At 37.8% G+C, this 25,789-nt stretch overlaps 1 pseudogene; it reads left to right on the top strand.

Moving 5' to 3' along the window:
- The window catches only part of LOC133730629 (uncharacterized), a 93,632-nt pseudogene that overhangs the window by 56,060 nt on the left and 11,783 nt on the right, over nucleotides 1-25,789 (top strand).

Below are 25,789 nucleotides of genomic sequence, written 5' to 3'. Positions count from 1 at the left end.
CAGCTTCCGGTAGTCGATACATACCCTATGACCAGTCACTAATCTCTGGGGCACTAGCTCATTATCCTCGTTCTTCACCACTGTCACCCCAGACTTCTTGGGCACCACTTGCACTGGAGAGACCCACTTACTATCAGATATGGGGTAGATCACCCCACAATCTAACAACTTGATCACCTCGTCTTGGACCACCTTCATCATGGGCGGATGTAGACGCCTTTGGGCTTCTCTTGTGGGCTTGGCGCCATCTTCTAACAGGATCCGATGGACACACGTGGTTGGGCTGATCCCCTTGATATCTGCTAGAGTCCAACCAATGGCAGTCTTGTGCTTCTTCAACACGTCCACCAACTTCCTTTCTTGCTCTACCTCCAGCGTTGACGATATGATCACTGGGAGGGTCTCCTTTTCTCCTAGGTACGCGTACTTCAAATGCTCAGGGAGTACCTTCAATTCCAACTTGGGTGCCTAAACAATAGAGCGTAGCATTTTATTAGTAGAAACTGGAATTGACAAATAGGAAATTGACTTCTTTATAGGCTGAGCCTCCAGTGAGGCCACAGTCTTGATCACTCTAGGCTCCTCAACGTCCCACTCAACCTTGGGGATAGGTTCCCCATTTGCATCATATCCGACCCCCTCCTCTAGGGTCAGAGCCAATTCATCCTCAACCATTGCTTCAGAGAAAACCTGCGCGAGTGAATCAACTACATCAATAGCAAAGCAAGGTTTCAAGTCAGAAACAGGGTACCTCATGGCTTCAAGAATGTTGAAGCGTATAACATCACCATCAAACTCCATGGTGAGAGTCCCTTTGTACACATCGATCTTCGTTCTAGCAGTCCTCATAAAGGGACGCCCTAAAAGTAATGAAGTGGTATTTAGGGATGATTCCTCCATGTCCAATACGTAGAAATCCGCAGGGAATATCAGATGGTTTACCTGCACAAGAACATCCTCAACATACCCTTGAGGGTATTTGTTAGACCTATCAGCAAGTTGAATGACAACATTATCCCTTTAAAGAGGGCCTAGACCTAGGGACACATACAAATTATAAGGCATAACATTTATGGATGCCCCTAAGTCTAACATCACATTTTCAAACCTGGTGTCACCAATGATACAGGGAACAGAAAAACTCCCTGGGTCCTTCAACTTTGGGGGTAGTTTCCTCTGGATAACGGCTGATACCGTCTCGCTCATTTTCACCACCTCCTTCTCTCTTGTCTGCCTCCTTGTGGTGCAAAGCTCCTTCAAGAACTTGGCGTATTTAGGCACTTGTTTGATGCACTCGATCAGGGGCATATTCACTTGAACCTTCTTGAAGATTTCCAAGATCTCTTGATCAGATTTATCTTCCTTCGTCTTGGCAAACCTGCTTGGGAAAGGTATAGAAACAACTGGGTTAGTCTTAACTAAACCACTAGAGTTAGGAATTGTACCTTTGGGTGCCTCAGCTTGGGGCACGTTAACTTCCACCCTTGATGTAGCTGGGTCCTTCTTAACATCCTCCTTAGACACCTCCACAACGTCTTCTTCTTCATTATGGGCCGCTTGGGCCTTCTTGTGGGCTCTGGGAGGGTCAACTAGTACACGTCCACTCCTAGTGATGATGGCTTGGGCGTGCTCATTCCTTGGGTTAGGCACTGTGTTGCTTGGTAGCTTCCCTGTTTCAGCAATCCGACCCATGAAATCCACCACTTGGCCCATTTGATTCTTGAGCTCTGCAATATCCTTTGAATGGGTCACCTGTCCTACATCCAAAGCTTGAGTAGCCGTGTTAAGTTGTTGTTGCCCCGCAGCAAGGGACTTCAACAGTTCATCATAATTAGGGGCACTCAAAGTATTAGAAACAGGAGGTGGAGGGACAGAATTGGGAATACCAAAAGTTTGAGGTACCTGAGGCCTCAAAAACAAACCTGGTGGGCGCTGAGAATTCTGACCTGGGCCTTGAGGTGGTCTTAAGGTGTTATCATTGTTGGCCCAACGAAAGTTGGGGTGATCTCTGAGCCCAGGATTGTACGTATTGGAGTAAGGGTTGTACCTCGGGCCGCCTTGACCTACATGATACCCTAGGGCGTTAACAGATTCCCATCCTTCTGGAGAGGCAAGCTGGGGACATTTATCAGTGGGGTGCCCTTGAGTCGAGCACATCCCACACACTTGAGCCATTGCTCCTCCTCCATTACCGTTTAAGACTTGAGCCAGCAGAGTAGACATCTTGTTGACCTTGTCTTCAAGAGCAGAGTTAGTGGACACCTCATGTACCCTCCGTTGAGAGGAAAGCACCCCCTCATATTGTTGATAGTTTAGTGCACGATTAGTAAGTAGCTCCTTGGCATCAGCAGGTGTCTTATCCATAAAGGACCCTCCAGCAGCAGCATCTAACAGACCACGCTCATTAGCGGTGAGTCCTTCATAAAAATAGGTAAGGAGGGATTTATGGTTAATTGTTAATTTTCAGATTCATATATTGCGATTTATGGTTGCTTTTGTGTGAGTGTTTGATTAAATTTGCATGATAGAAATCTTTTGTATGATAATCTTGAATGGTTCGAAACATTTAGGGTTTTTATGTGAATGTTGCTACGAATTTAAGAACATGAATCAACTTTTTGGTTTTGTGTTCTTAAATCAATAAGTAGTAAAGGTTTTGTACAAAAACCGAATTTAATCAAAGAAGATTGCAATTAGGTGGACGTTTTCATACTAAGTTGCACATTTGAGTTGATAGCCTTTCTAGGTACTTATTGCGTTAAACATGTATGATTGACTAGCTTTCTAGGGCTTGAATGCATGTTTGATAGGATTAGTCTATGTGCTTTCACTTAGATTAATTAGCGCTGAAAGTAAAATATGGGGAATTGTTTGCTTTTAACGTTTCACATGATCAACTCCTCTTGCATGACTATGATGAACAATGATGAACTTAAATTAATTTTAATCATGAGTTTCGACTTTGATCCTTGTTCTCACATCCCATTGATGTTTTTATGTTTTTGCCTTTTAATTATTTAGTTACTTTAGTTTTATTTGTTTTCTTAACTTAGTATTTATTTTCGGAAAAAGAAAACCAAAACCAAAAACCCCCCTTTGAATTCGTAAATAATGTGTATATGTGTGAATATTATACTTTGTTTTGATTTTAATTGTTTAATTGTTTGACAATGACAGGTGTACCCTCAATCCCCGGAATAGAACGATCCCTATTTACTTTATACTACTAATGACATTTCAGGGTTAAATTATGCGCTTGCTTTTAGCATATCAATTTTTGGCGCCGTTGCCGGGGATTGAAAAATCATTTGTCACTTTGTGAATATATTGTGTTGTTTATATTGTGACCGAAAAAAAAAAAAAAAAAAAAAAATTACTTGTTAATTATTTTGTAATTGTCGAAAATTAGTTAATTAATTACTTAGGTTGTTATTTATATTGTTGAACACGAGTTTAATTGTTAGTTGTAAATTAAAGAAGGAATAGGTGAAGTCGTGTTTATTAATATTGGCCTAAACCCCTTATTGGTACCTAGTTCAGGTCCCTTAAGGTTGAGGGCGGCCTTTATGTTAATTCATTGAACTGTCTTCACACTTAGGACCTTTTATATCCAAGTAAGTATAGCCTATGTGAGATGGTGTCTAGGAAGGGGACAACGTTCATAACGGGTTTTGGATTCAGAAGTGCTTACAAATGGGCGTAAACCACTATGTGGGAGTAGCCTATGCCAAAATGGATCCTACCTCTTGTGTTCGCCCTCCCCTACCTGGCCATTTCAGTAAGGTTGCCCAAAGGATGTAGGAGGGACTTAGTGTCTAGACGATTATACTTGGGCCGCACGTCCACTTGATTTACCGCTTGGAATTAAATTTGATATCAATAATATTTATCACAAACGAAAATGTAAGAATATGTTGTGATACATTAAGGTATATTGGATTAAACATAATCTTGGAAAGGTAACTGTTCCAGCCCATTGCACTCCGAGATTCCCTGTTCCCGTACCTAAATGTTGAAAATAATTGTAAAATAAAAGAGAACAAGAGAAAAGAAAACAGAAAAAAAAAAAAAAAAAAAACGGAAATATTAGATGTGAATAGTGACGTTTTGTACTTTGTGTGATAGTTTTGTACATATTTTTGTCTAATTATACTTGTAAAGAAAAAGAAAATAAAAATGGAGTTATGAATTTCGTTAAATACTTAATTGTTGTGAGTGTGTAAAATCGTATGAGTAGACAAGGGCCCTTTTGTTAATATTGGCCTTAACCCTTCATTCGTACCTTTCTAAGGTCTTATGAGGTTGAGGGCGGCCTTTATTAACATTTGGAGAACAGTTTAACACATGAGTAATTTCCAAGCTGAGTAAGGGGCATTACAGATGGTGTCTTAGGTTGAGACCCTGGGTGATGGGTTCAAATTGGATCTCAGAGATACTACAGACTGTGCGTAAACCACAATGTGGAAGTAGCTGATAGGAGCATTTTAATGCGACGTTTTAACTGCATTTCCTTACATTTCTTGCGTCATTTCCTTAGTAAAACTCTGTTTAGGAAAGTTTCCATTCTTTGATTGGGAAAGTTCCTATTTGTAGAAAGTTTCCATTTTTCTTAGTTTCTATTTTCCATTTTTAGAAAGTTTCTATTCTTGTAGTTTTCATTTCTCATTTCTGGCAAGTTTCTATTTTTCATTTTTAGTAACTTTCTATTTTTCATTTTTAGTAAGTTTCTATTTTTCAAATTAGGAAAGTTTCTATTTCTCATACTAGTTTCTATTGTCAGGACCTCCGAGCTAAAAAGTGGAAATGAACGCACGAATGGAAGGAGGAGCCTGCGAACATCAAGACAAACAAATATGAGAGAAAACGGTCCACACATTTGAGCAGAAATGAAGAAACAAGCTTTCCTAAAGCAACCAGGAAACCCTGCGAAATGGAGGAGAGCTTACCAATGAAGTTTCCAACGCAACTATGAAAAGAAATGAAGAAAATGAAGTGTTTTGCGTTGGAAAAGAAGAAGGCTTGAAGATGAAGCAACGAAGCCCAAGAGCACTTTGAATTTTCGGCAAAATGGATCATGGCCCATCATGGCCCAAGAGATTAGGGTTTGTGACGCATGAAGAAACCCTAGGAGAGTTTTGCCGTCCAAAATGAAGAGAGAAACAAGGAGTTGGCGTCCAAAAATCAGAAATTAAAAGGAGATATTCTAGGGAGATTTTCTAGGGTTATTTTTATGGAAATACATCAAGAGATAAACCCTAGAATATCTTTTTCCGTCCAAGCCAAGAGGAAAAGGAGGAATTGCCGTGATATTCATGAAGAAACCCTAGAGAATTCGGCAAAGAGAGATTCTAGGGGAGAGTTTTAAGGAAAGCCAAAGTGTGGAGACCAAGAAACGGCCAAAAAGGAGTCTAGGTTCGTTCCCTATTTTCTCTAAGGAAGTTTGGCCGAAATTGAACTACAAAATCAGAATATATCTATATATATTTCGGCCAAAATATTAGGGAATTAAAATGGAGTTTTGTGATTGGTTGAACCATGTCATAGGGCTTATTTGGCAAGCTATTATTGGAGGAAATTATGTGGCATTTTCAGATTAATTCCTTGGGATATTAAGAGGTTTACACGGCTTGGAGAGCAAGGAGGCGTCCACTATATATTCTCACACATTCTCAACGTCAAGGGTTCCCTTCCTTTGTGTTTTACAACTTTAGAAAAATTCAGAAAAGCTCTCTAGCCTAGCCGTGCTCTTCTCCATCCTCTAAGGCAACCACGAAGTGCAAGCAAGGCCAAGGAAGAAGAGGACAAGCCGTGCACATCATCCATCACCATCCTTGAAGATTGCTTTCGAAATTCAAGAGACCACATCACCTTTTCGTTCATCACCATCTCCATCTCTTGGTGTAATTCGATTCTTCCTTGTAACTTTGTTTGTATTTTCGTTGGTTATGCCTTAGTTGACACATATGTTTGAACAAGTATTGTTTTCTGAAATTTTATGATTAATAGTTAATTTTCAGATTCATGTTTTGCGATTTATGGTTGCTTATGTGTGAGTGTTTGATTAAATTTGCATGATAGAAATCTTTTGTATGTTAATCTTAAAGGGTTCGAAACTTTTAGGGTTTTTATATAATTGGTGCTACGAATTTAAGAACATGAATCAACTTTTTGGTTTTGTGTTCTTAAATCAATAAGTAGTAAAGGTTTTGTACAAAAACCGAATTTAATCAAAGAAGATTGCAATTAGGTGAACTTTTTCATACTAAGTTGCACATTTGAATTGATAGCCTTTCTAGATGCTTAATGCGTTAGACATGTATGATTGACTAGCTTTCTAGGGCTTGAATGCATGTTTGATAGGATTAGTCTATGTGCTTTCACTTAGATTAATTAGCGTTGAAAGTAAAATATGGGAAATTGTTTGCTTTGAACGTTTCACATGATCAATTCCTCTTGCATGACTATGATGAACAATGATGAACTTGGATTAATTTTAATCATATGTTTCGATTTTGATCTTTGTTCTTGCATTCCATTTATATTTTTATGTTTTAGCATTTTAATTATTTTGTTAACTCAGTTTAATTTTCAGAAAAACCAAAATCAAAAACCCCCTTTTAATTCGTAAATAATGTGCATATGTGTAAATATTATACTTTGTTTTAATTTTAATTGTTTAATTGTTTGACAATGACAGGTGTACCCTCAATCCCCGGAATAGAACGATCCCTATTTATTCTATGCTACTAATGACATTTCAGGGTTAAATTATGCGCTTGCTTTTAGCGTATCAATTTTTGGCGCCGTTGCCGGGGATTGAAAAATCATTTGCCATATTGTGAATATTTTGTTTTGTTTATTTTGTGACCGAAAAAAAAAAAAAAAAATTACTTGTTAATTATTTTGTAATTGTCGAAAATTAGTTAATTAATTACTTAGGTTGTTATTTTTATTGTTGAACACGAGTTTAATTGTTAGTTGTAAATTAAAGAAGGAATAGGTGAAGTCGTGTTTATTAATATTGGCCTAAACCCCTTATTGGTACCTAGTTCAGGTCCCTTAAGGTAGAGGGCGGCCTTTATTAACATTCATTGAACTGTCTTCACACTTAGGACCTTTTATATCCAAGTAAGTATAGCCTATGTGAGATGGTGTCTAGGAAGGGGACAACGTTCATAACGGGTTTTGGATTCAGAAGTGCTTACAAATGGGCGTAAACCTCAATGAGGGAGTAGCCTATGCCAAAATGGATCCTACCTCTTGTGTTCGCCCTCCCCTACCTGGCCATTTCAGTAAGGTTGCCCAAAGGATGTAGGAGGGACTTAGTGTCTAGACGATTATACTTGGGCCGCACGTCCACTTGATTTACCGCTTGGAATTAAATTTGATATCAATAATATTTATGACAAAAGAAAATGTAAGAAATTGTTGTGACACTTAAGGTATATTGGATTAAACATAATCTCGGAAAGGAAGCTGTTACAGCCCATTGCACTCTGAGATTCCCTGTTCCCGTACCTAAGTGTTGAAAATAATTTTAAAAATAAAAGAAAAAAAAAAAAAAAAAAGAAAAAAAAAAAAAAAGAGAAAAGAAACCAAAAAAAAAAAAAAAAAAAAAAAAAAAAAAAAAGTTAATTAGATGTGAATAGTGACGTTTTGTACTTTGTGTGAAAGTTTTGTGTGTTTTGTGTCTAATTATACTTGTAAAGAATTGTACTTAAAGAAAATAAAAATGGAGTTATGAATTTTGTTAAATACTTAATTGTTGTAAGTGTGTAAAATCGTATGAGTAGACAAGGGCCCTTTTGTTAACATTGGCCTTAACCCTTCATTCGTACCTTTCTAAGGTCGTATGAGGTTGAGGGCGGCCTTTATTAACATTTGGAGAACAGTTTAACACATGAGTAATTTCCAAGCTGAGTAAGGGGCATTGCAGATGGTGTCTTAGGTTGAGACCCTGGGTGATGGGTTTAAATTGGATCTCAGAGATACTGCAGACTGTGCGTAAACCTCAATGAGGGAGTAGCCTCCGTAGTATCACCAAATGAGTCCTCCCTCTCACTTACCTCTTAATCTGGCTATCTGGCCTTCTGAAACAAAGGAAAGTGACTTATGTCTAAGCGACTATCCCTATATCGTAGCTCACCAATAGTAGTGGTTTCTATTGGGCTCGACTTACAACTTGGAATCAATTGAGTTATTAACCTTGTTTATGACATTTCCATGACAAAAATTAAATACTTGTACATAACTTTCAATTGTAAATTGGTCTGTTTTCTTACTTCTCTTACTTGTACAAAATTTGGAAGTCTCTTTTGTTGCATTGTGAATAGTGACGTTTTTGTATGAAAATATTAACTTGTATTTTGTTTATTTTCGTAAGTTACTCACTTTTGTACATCTTAATGTTGTTCAGGAATTCCATGAATGTCCGAGTCCTCTAAAATCCCTTCCATACAAGAGATTGAAGAAAGGCTCGCTCGTTTGAAAAATCCTCCTACACTTGAGTACAGAAGACCTTCTGCCTTGCAATTCAAAGAGTACAAGTTTAACGAGCAAGGGAAGAGAATCTATCCTTCTGAGGAATCTACATCACCTACACCTACCCCATCTCCTCCTTCACGTTCACCTTCACCTGTGATTTCGTCTAACTCTACACCACCACCTTCACCACCACCTGAAGAAGTTCAAGAAGAGAGAATGGCATCCATTAGGGAACTATCCACAGCAACAGTTGAGGGAGGACCCCCTATAGGTATTGTGTACCCTGCCCCTGCTGCAGGAAGAAATGCAGAGTTTGAGCTGAAGAGTGGATTATTGCACCAACTCCCTAAGTTTCATGGGCTCCCTATGGAGGACGCCAACAAGCATCTTAGGGCATTTCAGGTTGTGTGTTCTAACATGCAACCACAAGGAGCAGATGAGAACATTCTAAGGATGAAAGCATTTCCATTTTCCTTAGCCGACAGAGCCAAAGATTGGCTATATGAGATTCCTGCTGGACGTATTACCTCTTGGGACACTATGAGGAAGGCCTTCTTGGAAAGATACTTTCCAGCTTCCAAGGTCATCACACTCAGGAAGAAGCTTAGTGGAATTGAACAAGCTCCAGATGAGTCCTATTCTGCCTATTATGAGAGGTTCAACTCCTTACTTGCTCAGTGTCCTCAACATCAGATGAAGGATGAGACCCTACTGACATGCTTCTATGAGGGACTCTTACCCTTAGAGAGGCAAATGCTTGATGCTGCAGCTGGAGGAGCTTTTGTGGACAAGTCACCTGCAGAGGGAAAGGAACTTATTGAGAATCGTGCCCTCAACAGTCAACAATATGAGGGTATAGGGCACTCCATTCGAAAGGTACATGAAGTGGGTAGGAACAATGCCATTGAGGATCAACTGAATAAGCTCACCTTGCTCATGAACCAAGTCATAAGTTCCAAGGGACCTAGTGCATCCATAGCTTGTGGGGTATGCTCTATGCAAGGGCATGTTACTGATCAATGCCCTCAACTCAATGAAAATGGAGGATGGGAATCTGCTAATGCTATTGGAGGATACCAAGGAGGATTTCAAGGAGGATATCAGGGAGGACCTCAACGTCCTAGACATGACCCTTATTCCAATACTTATAATCCAGGATGGAGGGACCATCCCAACTTCAAGTGGACCAACAATGACAATGTTCAGAATCCTCTTGGTGGGAACTTTCAACGTCCTCAAGGGCCTACTTTTCAACGTCCTCAAGCTCCTTACATGCCTCCTCCTCAACAAAACTCTGGGAACTCCAATTCCCATTATGATAAGACGTTGGAAGCCTTGACTGCTTCTACACAAGCCTTGACAAACTCTACTCAGGCTTTGATCCAAGGACAACAGACCCATACTAAGGACATTGCAGAACTCAAGAAGCAGATGGGCCAAGTTGTGGATTTCATGAGCAAGATTCATGAGAATGGGAAGCTCCCTAGTGTCACAATACCTAATCCTAAGGGTAATGTGGAGAATGCATCAGTTGTGACTACAAGGAGTGGAAGGCCATTTCTGGATCAACCCAAGCAACCCAAAAAGGCCCAAGTAAGCATAGAGATTGAGGAAGGCCATGAACCCACAAAGTTGGGTATTGAAAAGGACCCTGCAACGTCCAAGGAAGAACTCAAGGCGTCCTCACCACCAAAGGCAAAACCGGATATTCAAGGTATTAATTCTACTTTATCCAATTCGGTTATTACTAACCCTTCTTCTTCTTGCATGCCCTTTCCACGCAGATTTGCTAAATCAAAGAAGGATGAAAGTGACCAAGCTATCTTGGAAACTTTCAAGAAGGTGCAAGTAAACTTACCCCTCCTAGAGGCCATCAAGCAAGTCCCTAAGTATGCCAAGTTCCTTAAAGAGCTTTGCACTACTAGGAGAGTGAACCGTGAAAAGGAGGTGGTAAAGGTAAGTGAGAACGTTTCTGCCTTGATTCAGAGGAAGATTCCTCCAAAGTGTAAGGATCCTGGAAGCTTTACTATTCCATGTACTATTGGTAACTCCAGATTTAAGAATGCCATGCTAGATCTAGGTGCATCTGTTAATGTTATGCCCTACTCTGTTTATGAAACCCTAGGTCTAGGGGAACTTAAATCTGATAATGTTATCATTCAGTTAGCTGACAGATCCAATGCATACCCTAGAGGTTTGTTGGAGGATGTGCTTGTGCAGGTTAACCATCTTATCTTCCCAGCTGATTTTTATGTGTTAGAAATGGAGGACTCCCCTGTGAGTTCCACTCCTTTGCTTTTGGGACGTCCTTTCTTAAGGACAGCTAGGACGAAGATAGATGTGTATGCAGGCTCTCTCACCATGGAGTTTGATGGTGACGTTATTGGCTTCAATATTTTTGAAGCCATGAGGTATCCTCTTGATATAAATGATTGTTATTCTATTGATATTTTGGATGACCTTGCTCAGAAAATGTTTGAGGCCATGAATGAGGATACCCTAGCCACAACACTCGAACGAGGAGTAGGGTATACAAAAGGTGGAGCCATTATCTCAGAGGAGGAATTGAAGGACACTTGTGAAGGAAAGATAATTGAAAACGTCTCCTTCCTTGAAGCATCCCCTTATATAGGTAAGTCTAATTCTCCTTTGTCCATTCAGTTATCTACTAACAAGACTTTACCTTCAGTGGTCCAGGCCCCAGAACTTGAGCTTAAACCTCTTCCAGACCATTTGAAGTATGTCTACTTAGGAGACAAGGAGACCTTACCAGTGATAGTGTCCTCTGCACTTACGACAACACAAGAAGAGAAGTTGGTGGAGATGCTGAAGCAACACAAGACCGCCATAGGATGGACATTGGCGGACATCAAGGGAATTAGCCCTACAACTTGCGTCCATAGGATACTTCTAGAGGAGGGGTCTAAACCCACTAGAGAGGCTCAACGTCGTCTCAACCCTCCAATGATGGAAGTTGTGAAGAAGGAGGTTATCAAACTCCTAGATTGTGGGGTGATCTACCCCATTTCAGACTCCAAGTGGGTCTCTCCAGTTCAGGTTGTGCCCAAGAAATCTGGGGTAACTGTGGTGAAGAATGCTGAGAACGAACTGGTGCCCCAAAGGACAGTCACAGGTCACAGAGTGTGCATTGATTACAGGAAGCTCAACGCAACAACGAGGAAAGATCACTTTCCTCTTCCATTCATTGATCAGATGCTTGAGCGCCTAGCTGGACATGACTACTACTGCTTCTTGGATGGCTACTCAGGCTACAATCAGATTGCCATAGCCAATGAAGATCAAGAGAAGACAACCTTCACTTGCCCCTTTGGGACGTTTGCCTATAGACGCATGCCCTTTGGCCTTTGCAACGCTCCAGGTACCTTTCAGAGGTGTATGGTAAGTATTTTTTCAGATTATATTGAGAAAATCATAGAGGTATTCATGGATGACTTTTCAGTTTTTGGAAAGAATTTTGATGATTGTCTTAATAATCTGGAAATAATTCTAAAACGTTGCATGGAAACTAACCTTGTACTTAATTGGGAGAAATGCCATTTTATGGTTAAACAAGGCATAGTTTTAGGACATATTGTCTCTGCTAGGGGAATAGAGGTCGATAAGGCCAAGGTTGATATTGTGCGTTACTTACCCTCTCCCACTTCTGTGAGAGAGATTCGTTCGTTCCTTGGCATGCAGGTTTTTATAGGAGGTTTATCAAGGACTTCTCCAAGATTTCGAGACCTCTATGTCAACTACTCCAGAAGGATGTGCCCTTCCACTTTGACAAAGAGTGTCAAGATGCTTTTGACAAGCTTAAGGAGTTGTTGACGTCAGCCCCCATCATGCTACCTCCAGATTGGTCCTTGCCCTTTGAGTTGATGTGTGATGCCTCTGACTATGCAGTTGGAGCTGTTTTGGGGCAAAGGAAGGACAAACGACCCTATGCCATCTACTACGCCTCAAGGACTCTGAATGATGCACAAATGAATTATTCCACCACAGAGAAAGAGCTCCTTGCAGTTGTTTTTGCCCTTGAAAAGTTTCGTTCCTACTTACTTGGTACCAAGGTAATTATTTATACTGACCATGCAGCTTTGAAGTACTTGATGACCAAGAAGGAGGCGAAACCAAGGCTTATCAGATGGGTCCTACTCTTGCAAGAGTTTGACGTTGACATCAAGGACAAGAAGGGTAGTGAAAACGTGGTAGCTGACCACTTGAGTCGTTTGGTACATGCAGAAGACCCTCTCCCTCTTGTGGAGACGTTTCCAGATGAGCAGCTTTTTGGACTTCAGGTAAGTGAACCATGGTATGCTGATATTGTGAACTATATTGTTTCTAGGAAGATTCCTGATACCATGTCACGTGCTCATAGAGATAGGCTTAAGAAAACTGTTAAGCAATATGTTTGGGATGAACCTTATTTGTGGAAATATTGCTCTGATCAACTGATTAGGAGATGTGTGCCTGAACATGAACATAATGCCATACTTTCGTTTTGCCATTCTAAAGCATGTGGGGGTCACTTTGGGTCTAAAAAGACTGCTTTTAAGGTGTTAGAATCTGGGTTCTTTTGGCCAACGTTATTTAAGGATGCACATGCATATTGTTTAACTTGTGATAGATGCCAACGAACCGGAAATCTAAGTTCTAGAGATCAAATGCCATTGTCCAATATCATAACTGTTGAAATATTTGATGTCTGGGGCATAGATTTCATGGGACCTTTCCCTTCATCTTTTGGGTTTCTATATATCTTACTTGCAGTGGACTATGTTTCCAAATGGGTGGAAGCAAAGGCCACTAGAACTAATGACTCTAAGGTTGTTGCAGATTTTATCAAGTCTAACATCTTTAGCAGGTTTGGAATGCCTAGAGTTCTCATTAGTGATGGTGGATCCCATTTTTGCAATCGGACGATTGAGGCCTTGTTGAAGAAATATGATGTTACACATAAGGTTTCTACACCTTATTACCCCCAAACTAGTGGGCAGGCTGAGGTCTCAAATCGTCAGATCAAGGGGATATTGGAAAAGACTGTGAACCCCAATAGGAAGGATTGGTCCCTACGCTTGGAGGATGCTTTGTGGGCCTACAGAACTGCATACAAGACTCCCATAGGTATGTCCCCATATCGCATTGTCTATGGCAAACCTTGCCATTTACCTGTGGAGTTAGAGCACAAAGCTTGGTGGGCTGTGAAGCAGTTTAACATGGATATTGATGAAGCTGGGCTTCATAGGAAGCTGCAGTTGCAAGAGTTAGAGGAGATTAGGAATGATGCTTTCGAAAGTGCCAACATCTATAAAGAAAAGACTAAGGCATTCCATGATAAAATGATTCGAAGGAAGACTTTTGTTGTGGGTCAAAAAGTTCTTCTCTTCCATTCTCGTCTAAAACTCTTCCCAGGTAAACTTCGTTCTCGTTGGATTGGACCTTTTGTTATCACTAATGTGTTTTCTCATGGAGCTGTGCAGATAAAGAGTGAACAAACAGGTAACGAGTTCAAAGTGAATGGCCATCGCTTGAAGCCTTACTATGAGGCCTTTGTGGAACACGAAGTGGAGGAAGTACCCCTCCAAAATGTTCCACCTCTTGAGGATTAAATGGAGGTACAAGTCTAGGCTGAAAGACTATAAACATTAAGCGCTGCTTGGGAGGCAACCCAATTCAGAAGTAGCTGTGGAGGAGCCTTCAACGCAGATTTGCTCTTTTTCCTCCCTACTTCTTTATTTTATGCTTTTTGTTTGTCTTTGAACTTTATTTTCGTAAATTCCATCTCTATATGCTTAAGTGTTTCATTGCATGCTTATAATTGCTTACATTGAGGACAATGCAATATTTAAGTGTGGGGGAAGGGATTTACATTTTTGTCTTTTATTTTGAGTCATATATATTGGAAAATACAAAAAAATCGAAAAATGTCAGAAAAATAAAAAAATTTTCGTTGCTTTTGTTTTTGTTTTGAGTCATAGGATGCCCCTTCAACTGTCTAGGATGATTCTATATCTCTGAAATCATGACTAAAAGAGGATCACAACATTGAGATGATTTTTAACATGGTATTCTTTGGTTAATTGAGATATATGAAAAATGTATGCATGTGTAGTGGATATGGATCTCGTGACCTTGGTACAGAATATGAGCATGTTAGGATGAGTTTTGATTCATAAAACCCATGTGAGATATTTGAGCCATGTTCCTTTTTCTTGGAGTGAAAATGAAAATATATTCTTAATTTCTTGGCGATGTTTTGATGATCTCATTATTCTTTCATCTTGATTGACTGCTTGCCATAGATTAAGTTTAATGGACTAGAGATGCTAGAATTCGCTCTTGTGCTTGTTGAGACGTAATATCAATACATGGCCCTGATTCTGGAAGGGATAGAGGTTCTCTAGGAATTACCACCATTGCCATATAAACTTGTGTCCCTATTTGTGCCCGTCATGGGACCCCCCTAGATAAGTGATAAGAGCACAAAGTGTGACATTTTAAATATGTATTTTCCCTCATTTGGCTAAGTTATTCTCTTAAAATTAATAATTATAACATAGTTTATGTTTTTAGGTACTTCAAGGACTGAAATGGAGAAAACAAGCAAAAAAGAGCATAAATGAGAGTAAATTAAGGACAAGTCATTTTAGAAACTTTCCTCTTTCATTTTAGGAAATATTTCCTATTTTGTTTTAGGAAACTTTCTTCATTTGAACTTTTCTATTTCTGATTTTTATATTTTAATGAGAGTCCATCCCATTAGAAACTCTTGAGTGATTAAATCAAGAAAAATTGAAGGATTAATGAGGAAGAATTCGAGGAGATAAAATGGATTGTTTTTAATCAATATTTATTCCTAATTATCTGATTTCTTATTGATTATAAACTCTAATTAAATTCTGATTTTTCTTGATTGTAGGAGTTCATTATGTGCAAAATTGGAAGAAGAAATCAGTGCAATTCAAAGGAGAGGAATAAGGGATGTATCTGGTCACTATTCAAGGAATATACAATGAGTCATTAAGGGGAAAAGATATCAGAAAAATCAAGACTCTATCAGGAGAAAAATCAAGCAAATTTGGAGGAGAAATCACCTCAAGATGATTAGCCATGATTGCATCACAAGAGATGAGAATTCCACTATAAATAGCAGCCATTCTCTACTCCAAAATCATCACTTCTTCATGCAAAATTCAGTTCATTAGCTTAGCTCTCTTCTCTCCAAAACCCTCTCCAAATATTCAGAAAAAGCCTCTTGGCGTGAAGAGCTTTAGGACTTCTCCAAGGCTGTTCGTGTTCTTGAAGGCCAAGCCCTGTGTTCTCTTGACGCTCTCCAAGCTTCCTTGAAGATCAAAAAGTGTAATCCATGGCCCTTATTTCTGTTTTCGTACTCTTTAGTATTGAATTTCAGATTTCGATTATGAACTTTGTTATTGGAGTTGGATTTTTGTTAAGAATGAGTTTATGTTAGTAATTTTCAGATTCATTTCTTTATGTTCATGAGTTGTTTATGATATCTCTATAATCTGATTTTGTGCCATCCTGTTATATCTTTAAGCATATGATTTTGGTTGAACAATGATGTTAATCTGCAGGTTAATAAAGCCAAATTTGTGTTCTGATTCACCTAATCGTTTTAGGGCATAAATTGAAGTGGTAAAGGCTATGTACAATGGTCGAGATTATATGCTACATGTTTGTGCGTTTGTAACTTCTTATGGATGCATACATGTTTGGATTCAGAATTCTAATTGCACTTAATGATTCATATTTAATGTTGACGGATGCTCTTCAGTATTAACGTGATGTTTTATATGAAATATTTTAAGTTATGGACTTTTCCTAACTTAGGAGATTCAAAAGAAGAATTAAAGTGGTACTCGATCTCTTCAGACTTGTACTTCGAATTCATTTCTGATATTTAGTGTTGGCACGATTTTAGGTTGTTTAGATTGAAATAATTCATTGCATGTTGATATGGTTTGGAAATTCTGGTTTGAGTGTGAAGAAGTCGATCACATGTATATATTTATCTTTTTCTTTTATTTCGTAGGAACTTAGAAACCAAAAGTTGAATCCCCCCTTTTTATTGTGTAAATTTGTAGATAAATACTTGTTAATACTTGTTTTATTAATTACTAATTAAAATTGACCTTTTTGTTTAGGTGTACCCTACAATCCCCGGACTGAACGATCCCTGCTTATCCTATACTGACAACTACATTTTGCAGGGTTAAATTGTGAGGCTATTTCGGCCGCAGCCAATTTTTGGCGCCGTTGCCGGGGATTGTTAAAAATCCCTAACGCTTAAAGTGTCATTAATTTTGTTGTTTATATAGAATGCATGCTAAATATTTGTACTACATTTGTGGAATGGTGACAAATTGCGATTTCTGCTAGGCCAAGCTATAATTGTGATTTAGTTTAAGTTTTATGAGTGTTACCAAATTAAGCATGTCTTTTATAATTGTTGTGCAATTTGTAGAAGTTTTTTTTTTTAGCATGTTGTAAATTGTATGTGTTTCACTTGGATTAATATACTTAGGTAGTTATGAGTTTCATTAAATACTTAATTGTTGTAAGTGTGTAAAAATAAAAAATAAACAAAAATTAACTCAAAAAAAAAAAAAAAAATTGTTGTGTGATACTTAAGGTATATTGGATTAAACATGACCTTGTCAAGGGTAGCTGTTCTATAGTCCCATTGCACAACGAGGTCCTCTGTTCCAGTACCTAAGTATGTAATTGTAAATGTAACAGTAATTTAGAAAGTTAAGGATGGGTCTTTCCTTCAACCCTAGTGTGACGTGTGAGCAAGGAGAAGAGTCCAGGCTGAAGGACTATAAATATTAAGCGCTGCATGGGAGGCAACCCATTTCAACCGAAGCTGTGGAGGAGCCATCAACGCGAGTTTGACATTTCTATCCCTTCACTTGTTTAGGTTGACTTGTACTTGTGTCTTTTATTTTTGTTTTTGCTCCTTTGTTTTCGTATTTATTTTCATAAATTCCATCCCAATATGCTTAATTGTTCCATTGCATGCTTATGATTGATTACATTGAGGACAATGCAATATTTAAGTGTGGGGGAAGGGATTTATACTTTTGTCTTGAGTCATATATATATTGAAAATACAAAAAATTGAAAAATGTCAAAAATTAAAAAAAATTCGTTGCTTTTATTGAGTCAAAATGATTTTTGGGTGAAATACTTTCTTCATCGTAGGCGCATCTGATGGGATGTGATGTCTAAGGTCTAGTTCGGATCCGAGAAGTGCTGACAAAGGGTCTCGTCCCCTGTCAATCAAGTGAGCTGAGCTCCGCCAAAATCGGTCCCCTCTTCACCTGGTCATGTTCCAAAGGAGTTACCGAAAGGAGAAAGGAAATAACCCTAGTCCAAAACCTTTTTGGTTAGTCTGAGTCTTTTGTTTTAACTTTAAGTCTTAGGATGCCCTTAACTGTCTAGGATGATTCAATATCTCTGAAATTATGGCTAAAAGAGGATCACAATATTGAGATGATGTTAAATGATATTCTTTGGTTAATTGAGATATATGAAAAGCATATGCATGAGTAGTGGATATGGATTTCGTGACCTTGGTACAGAATATGAGCATGTTAAGATGAGTTTTTGATTCATAAAAGCCCATGTGAGATATTTGAGCCTATGTCCCTTTTTCTTGGAGTGATAAATGAAAAAAATATTCTTATTTTCTTGGCGATGTTTTGATGATCTCATTATTCTTCATTTGATTGATTGCCTGCCATAGATTAAGTTTGATGGACTAGAGAATGCTAGAATTCACTCTTGTGCTTGTTGAAACTTTTATCAATACATGTCCCTGATTCTGGAAAGGATAGAGGCACCATAGGAATCACCACCATAGCCAAATTAACTTGTGTCCATATTTGTGCCCGTCGTGGGACCCCCCTAGTTAAACCCCTTTGAGCTTACATTAAGCCTTTTCTTTTATCACCCTTAAAATCCTTAACCCCAAAGCCTTAGTATAGTTACAATCCTACCCTTTGTTCTAAAAACTTAGTGGAGCTATTTGTTGAGACTTACTACATGGAGTTGGCATTAAGGATGAAGATTTAGAAGAGGTAAAAGTTCAAGTGTGGGGGTAGACTTGTCCATAAGAAAAAAAAATGTGAAAGCCATGAAAAAGAAAATGAAAAAGAAAGAAAAAATGTGCACGGCTAGGAAAAAATATGCATATGGATTTTAGTCCCCCATACTTGGTGAGCTTGGAGATTGTTTTGAATTGAAGGCCCCGCTACAGAAAAATTTGGTCTTTGTCCAGTTCACTAGAGTTCAAAGGAAGTTTGTGCCCAACATGAAGACATTAGGCCTTTTATTTTGCCTCTATGGGCATGACGTTTGCCTTGGTGGATTTCTAGAAGTTTCTACATCAACATGAGCTCTACTAGGTTTTTAGGATACTTTGACATTCCTTAACCTTTGTTTCTTAAAACCTTGAACTTTAGCCCCATTACAACCCTTAATAAGACCTTTTTGATCCTTAAGATGGGACAGCCTTTGATCTGTGGAGATGAGTTATAAGAGTTGAACCTATGGCTTGGGTCCATTCGTGCAAGTAGTTAATATCTTTCATGAGATCTTGAAAAATTATATCCACAAAGTGCTTTTTGTTTTGTATATATGTGAGCTATTTGATTGCCTCAAAATATTTTCTCTCACATATAATTGAGTGATTATAAGCTTTTAAGCATTGCCTTGATCTGAGTGAAGAAAGAGTGGATATACCTTGTGAGGATATGAATCATACTTGTCTGAAACATGCTGAGCTCCACCCATCACCATTGTTACAACCAAGTCCTACTTATTTATATGTGGATTATATGCTTCAATTAACTCTCTAATATCTAAATATTGATTCTTGATTTAGTGCTAATTTTGATGCCATGAGAGTAAGGATTTATGAGACAAATTTTAAGGGCAATATAGTCTTTGTGTGTCATTTGTGTAGAGTTTGGTTGTGAATTGTTTATTTTGGTAGTCTTTCGTTTTGATTTTGCTAAGGGACTAGCAAAACCTAAGTGTGGGGGAATTTGATAAGAGCACAAAGTGTGACATTTTAAATATGTATTTTCCCTCATTTGGCTAAGTTATTCTCTTAAAATTAATAATTATAACATAGTTTATGTTTTTAGGTACTTCAAGGACTGAAATGGAGAAAACAAGCAAAAAAGAGCATAAATGAGAGTAAATTAAGGACAAGTCATTTTAGAAACTTTCCTCTTTCATTTTAGGAAATATTTCCTATTTTGTTTTAGGAAACTTTCTTCATTTGAACTTTTCTATTTCTGATTTTTATATTTTAATGAGAGTCCATCCCATTAGAAACTCTTGAGTGATTAAATCAAGAAAAATTGAAGGATTAATGAGGAAGAATTCGAGGAGATAAAATGGATTGTTTTTAATCAATATTTATTCCTAATTATCTGATTTCTTATTGATTATAAACTCTAATTAAATTCTGATTTTTCTTGATTGTAGGAGTTCATTATGTGCAAAATTGGAAGAAGAAATCAGTGCAATTCAAAGGAGAGGAATAAGGGATGTATCTGGTCACTATTCAAGGAATATACAATGAGTCATTAAGGGGAAAAGATATCAGAAAAATCAAGACTCTATCAGGAGAAAAATCAAGCAAATTTGGAGGAGAAATCACCTCAAGATGATTAGCCATGATTGCATCACAAGAGATGAGAATTCCACTATAAATAGCAGCCATTCTCTACTCCAAAATCATCACTTCTACACACAAAATTCAGTTCATTAGCCTAGCTCTCTTCTCTCCAAAACCCTCTCCAAATATTCAGAAAAAGCCTCTCAGCGTGAAGAGCTTTAGGACTTCTCCAAGGCTGTTCGTGTTCTTGAAGGCCAAGCCCTGTGTTCTCTTGACGCTCTCCAAGCTTCCTTGAAGATCAAAAAGTGTAATCCATGGCCCTTATTTCTGTTTTCGTACTCTTTAGTATTGAATTTCAGATTTCGTTTATGAACTTTGTCATTGGAGTTGGATTTTTGTTGAGAACGAGTTTATGTTAGTAATTTTCAGATTCATTTCTTTATGTTCTTGAGTTGTTTATGATATCTCTCCAATCTGATTTCGTGCCATCTTTTATATCTTTAAGCATATGATTTTGGTTGAATAATGATGTTAATCTGCAGGTTAATAAAGCCAAATTTGTGTTTTAATTCACATAATCGTTTTAGGGCATAAATTGAAGTGGTAAAGGCTATGTACAATGGTCGAGATTATATGCTACATGTTTGTGCGTTTGTAACTTCTTATGAATGCATACATGTTTGAATTCAGAATTCTAATTGCACTTAATGATTCATATTTAATGTTGACGGATGCTCTTCAGTATTAACGTGATGTTTTATATGAAATATTTTAAGTTACGGACTTTTCCTAACTTAGGAGATTCAAAAGAAGAATTAAAGTGGTACTCGATCTCTTCAGACTTGTACTTCGAATTCATTTCTGATATTTAGTGTTGGCACGATTTTAGGTTGTTTAGATTGAAATAATTCATTGCATGTTGATATGGTTTGGAAATTCTGGTTTGAGTGTGAAGAAGTCGATCACATGTATATATTTATCTTTTTCTTTTATTTCGTAGGAACTTAGAAACCAAAAGTTGAATCCCCCCTTTTTATTGTGTAAATTTGTAGATAAATACTTGTTAATACTTGTTTTATTAATTACTAATTAAAATTGACCTTTTTGTTTAGGTGTACCCTACAATCCCCGGACTGAACGATCCCTGCTTATCCTATACTGACAACTACATTTTGCAGGGTTAAATTGTGAGGCTATTTTAGCCGCATCAATAAGCCCCTTTGAGCCTACATTAAGCCTTTTCGTTCATCACTTTAAAATCCTTAACCATGAAGCTTAGTATAGTTACAACTCTACCCTTTGTTTTAAGAACTTAGTAGAGCTAACTTTTGAGACATATTACATGGGTTTGGTGTTAAAGATGAAGATTGAGAAGAGGTGAAAGTTCAAGTGTGGGGGTAGACTTGTCCATGAAACGAAAAAAATATGAGAAAGCCGTGAAAAATGAAAAGAAAGAAAAAAATATATACGGCTAAAAAGAAATAAAAAGAAAGAAATGTTTATGGATTAAGTCCCCTATACTTAGTGATTTTGGAGTTCTGCTTTAAATTGAAGGCCCACTACAGAAAAATTTGGCCTTTGTCCATTTCACTAGAGTCAATGGAAGTTTACATTGAAGATTGGGCCCAACATGAAGACATTTGGCCCTTTTATGTGACCTATATGGGGAAGTGACGTTTTTGCAATGCCTTGGTGGAATTTCGAGATCTTTACATTCATATGAGCTCTACTAGGTTTTTAGGACACTTTGATAAATCCTTACCTTTCGTTTCTTTAAACCTTGAGCCTGAGCCCCATTACAACCCTTGAGAGAGAGGACCTTCTTGATCCTTAAGATGGGACAGCCCTTGATGTGGAGATGAGTTACAAGAGTTGAACCTATGGCAGTCCATTCGTGCAAGTAGTTGATATCCTTCATGAGATCTTTAAAAGAATATTTATGTGCTTTCGTTTCTTTATATGTGATACACTTGTTTATCTTTCACATATACTTGAGTGAATAAGCTTTTAAGCATTGCCATGATCTGAGAGAAGAAAGAGGGATATACTTGTGAGATTTGAATCATACTTGTCGGAAGCATGCTAAGCTTAAACCCATCACCATTGTTACAACCAAGTCCTACTTGTGTATGTGTGGATTATATGTTTTAATTAACTCTCGAATGCCTAAACATTGATTCTTGGTGAAGTGCTAATCTTGGTGTGGTGAAAGTAAGAGATTGCTGAGACAAAAAGTTGAAGGGCAATAGAGTCTTTGTTTGTTTGAGTCTTTAATTTTCGTTGAGTCTTAGTGAGTGTCTTTGTTTGATTTTGCTAAGGGACTAGCAAAAGCTAAGTGTGGGGGAATTTGATAGGAGCATTTTAATGCGACGTTTTAACTGCATTTCCTTACATTTCTTGCGTCATTTCCTTAGTAAAACTCTGTTTAGGAAAGTTTCCATTCTTTGATTGGGAAAGTTCCTATTTGTAGAAAGTTTCCATTTTTCTTAGTTTCTATTTTCCATTTTTAGAAAGTTTCTATTCTTGTAGTTTTCATTTCTCATTTCTGGCAAGTTTCTATTTTTCATTTTTAGTAACTTTCTATTTTTCATTTTTAGTAAGTTTCTATTTTTCAAATTAGGAAAGTTTCTATTTCTCATACTAGTTTCTATTGTCAGGACCTCCGAGCTAAAAAGTGGAAATGAACGCACGAATGGAAGGAGGAGCCTGCGAACATCAAGACAAACAAATATGAGAGAAAACGGTCCACACATTTGAGCAGAAATGAAGAAACAAGCTTTCCTAGAGCAACCAGGAAACCCTGCGAAATGGAGGAGAGCTTACCAATGAAGTTTCCAACGCAACTATGAAAAGAAATGAAGAAAATGAAGTGTTTTGCGTTGGAAAAGAAGAAGGCTTGAAGATGAAGCAACGAAGCCCAAGAGCACTTTGAATTTTCGGCAAAATGGATCATGGCCCATCATGGCCCAAGAGATTAGGGTTTGTGTCGCATGAAGAAACCCTAGGAGAGTTTTGCCGTCCAAAATGAAGAGAGAAACAAGGAGTTGGCGTCCAAAAATCAGAAATTAAAAGGAGATATTCTAGGGAGATTTTCTAGGGTTATTTTTATGGAAATACATCAAGAGATAAACCCTAGAATATCTTTTTCCGTCCAAGCCAAGAGGAAAAGGAGGAATTGCCGTGATATTCATGAAGAAACCCTAGAGAATTCGGCAAAGAGAGATTCTAGGGGAGAGTTTTAAGGAAAGCCAAAGTGTGGAGACCAAGAAATGGCCAAAAAGGAGTCTAGGTTCGTTCCCTATTTTCTCTAAGGAAGTTTGGCCGAAATTGAACTACAAAATCAGAATATATCTATATATATTTCGGCCAAAATATTAGGGAATTAAAATGGAGTTTTGTGATTGGTTGAACCATGTCATAGGGCTTATTTGGCAAGCTATTATTGGAGGAAATTATGTGGCATTTTCAGATTAATTCCTTGGGATATTAAGAGGTTTACACGGCTTGGAGAGCAAGGAGGCGTCCACTATATATTCTCACACATTCTCAACGTCAAGGGTTCCCTTCCTTTGTGTTTTACAACTTTAGAAAAATTCAGAAAAGTTCTCTAGCCTAGCCGTGCTCTTCTCCATCCTCTAAGGCAACCACGAAGTGCAAGCAAGGCCAAGGAAGAAGAGGACAAGCCGTGCACATCATCCATCACCATCCTTGAAGATTGCTTTCGAAATTCAAGAGACCACATCACCTTTTCGTTCATCACCATCTCCATCTCTTGGTGTAATTCGATTCTTCCTTGTAACTTTGTTTGTATTTTCGTTGGTTATGCCTTAGTTGACACATATGTTTGAACAAGTATTGTTTTCTGAAATTTTATGATTAATAGTTAATTTTCAGATTCATGTTTTGCGATTTATGGTTGCTTATGTGTGAGTGTTTGATTAAATTTGCATGATAGAAATCTTTTGTATGTTAATCTTAAAGGGTTCGAAACTTTTAGGGTTTTTATATAATTGGTGCTACGAATTTAAGAACATGAATCAACTTTTTGGTTTTGTGTTCTTAAATCAATAAGTAGTAAAGGTTTTGTACAAAAACCGAATTTAATCAAAGAAGATTGCAATTAGGTGAACTTTTTCATACTAAGTTGCACATTTGAATTGATAGCCTTTCTAGATGCTTAATGCGTTAGACATGTATGATTGACTAGCTTTCTAGGGCTTGAATGCATGTTTGATAGGATTAGTCTATGTGCTTTCACTTAGATTAATTAGCGTTGAAAGTAAAATATGGGAAATTGTTTGCTTTGAACGTTTCACATGATCAATTCCTCTTGCATGACTATGATGAACAATGATGAACTTGGATTAATTTTAATCATATGTTTCGATTTTGATCTTTGTTCTTGCATTCCATTTATATTTTTATGTTTTAGCATTTTAATTATTTTGTTAACTCAGTTTAATTTTCAGAAAAACCAAAATCAAAAACCCCCTTTTAATTCGTAAATAATGTGCATATGTGTAAATATTATACTTTGTTTTAATTTTAATTGTTTAATTGTTTGACAATGACAGGTGTACCCTCAATCCCCGGAATAGAACGATCCCTATTTATTCTATGCTACTAATGACATTTCAGGGTTAAATTATGCGCTTGCTTTTAGCGTATCAGTAGCCGATAGGGGCGTAAACCTCAATGAGGGAGTAGCCTCCGTAGTATCACCAAATGAGTCCTCCCTCTCACTTACCTCTTAATCTGGCTATCTGGCCTTCTGAAACAAAGGAAAGTGACTTATGTCTAAGCGACTATCCCTATATCGTAGCTCACCAATAGTAGTGGTTTCTATTGGGCTCGACTTACAACTTGGAATCAATTGAGTTATTAACTTTGTTTATGACATTTCCATGACAAAAATAAAATACTTGTACATAACCTTCACGTGTAAATTGGTTAGTTTTATACTTCTCTTACTTGTACAAACTTTGTAAGTCTCTTTTGTTGCATTGTGAATAGTGACGTTTATGTATGAAAATATTAACTTGTATTTTGTTTATTTTCGTAAGTTACTCACTTTTGTACATCTTAATGTTGTTCAGGAATTCCATGTATGTCCGAGCCCTCTAAAATCCCTACCAAACAAGAGATTGAAGAAAGGCTCGCTCGTTTGAAAAATCCTCCTACACTTGAGTACAGAAAACCTTCCTCCTTGCAATTCAAAGAGTACAAGTTTAACGAGCAAGGGAAGAGAATCTATTCTTCTGAGGAATCTACATCACCTACACCTACTCCATCTCCTCCTTCACGTTCACCTTCACCTGTGGTTTCGTCTAACTCTACACCACCACCTTCACCACCACCTGAAGAAGTTCAAGAAGAGAGAATGGCATCCATTAGGGAACTATCCACAGCAACAGTCGAGGGAGGACCCCCTATAGGCATTGTGTACCCTGCCCCTGCAGCAGGAAGACAAGCAGAGTTTGAACTGAAGAGTGGACTATTGCATCAACTCCCTATGTTCCATGGGCTTCCTATGGAGGACGCCCACAAGCATCTTAGAGCATTCCAGGTTGTGTGTTCTAACATGCAACCACAAGGAGCAGATGAAAATATTCTGAAGATGAAGGCATTCCCATTCTCCTTAGCTGACAGAGC

The sequence above is a fragment of the Rosa rugosa genome, chromosome 2, assembly GCF_958449725.1.
Source record: "Rosa rugosa chromosome 2, drRosRugo1.1, whole genome shotgun sequence".
In the NCBI taxonomy this organism is placed as follows: domain Eukaryota; kingdom Viridiplantae; phylum Streptophyta; class Magnoliopsida; order Rosales; family Rosaceae; genus Rosa; species Rosa rugosa.
Note: the sequence above shows the minus strand (reverse complement) of the source record. Positions and strands in the feature narration are given on the sequence as shown.